This window comes from Acanthisitta chloris, unplaced genomic scaffold (genome assembly GCF_000695815.1).
Source record: "Acanthisitta chloris isolate BGI_N310 unplaced genomic scaffold, ASM69581v1 scaffold8483, whole genome shotgun sequence".
Taxonomy (NCBI): Eukaryota; Metazoa; Chordata; class Aves; order Passeriformes; family Acanthisittidae; genus Acanthisitta; species Acanthisitta chloris.
In genome coordinates, this window is record NW_008666562.1 from 70248 (window position 1) to 70792 (window position 545).

Genomic DNA, 545 nt, shown 5'->3' on the forward strand with positions numbered 1-545 from the left:
GTGGGAGGCTCTGGGGAACATCCTGTTGGGTGCAGGTTTTCCTGCTCAATAGCCATTTTCCATAGTGTTTTCTATAGCCTTGATTGCAGAGGTCTGTGGCATCTGTCTGTCCCTGGTGATTTATTGTCACAGTGTCACCAATATTTATGGTTACAGAAAATTACCTGCTGAAACAGTGAGTTTGGTAAAGCTGGGCCTTGCTTTATACCATTTTCATGAGTGAGTCTTGTGCTCCCCTTCATTATTGACTTGTCCTGCAACCCATCATCCCATTTGAGAAAGCAAATAGCCTCAGTCTGAGCAGCAATTGGTGTATGAATTATCCATTACTGAACTTGTACTTATTCTTGCCTACACCACTACAAACACATCCTTCCAGACCCTGTGTCTGGATTGAGCTGCAGTTCAAATCGTTTAAAAACAGCTGTAATTATTTGTGGTGATGACAGTGCCTCTCTGTGCTGGGGCTGTGTGTGTTTGGGCTGTGTGTGCTGTGTTGGGGCTAACTGTTGTCTGTTCTGTGTTGGGGCTGTGTGTGCTGTGTT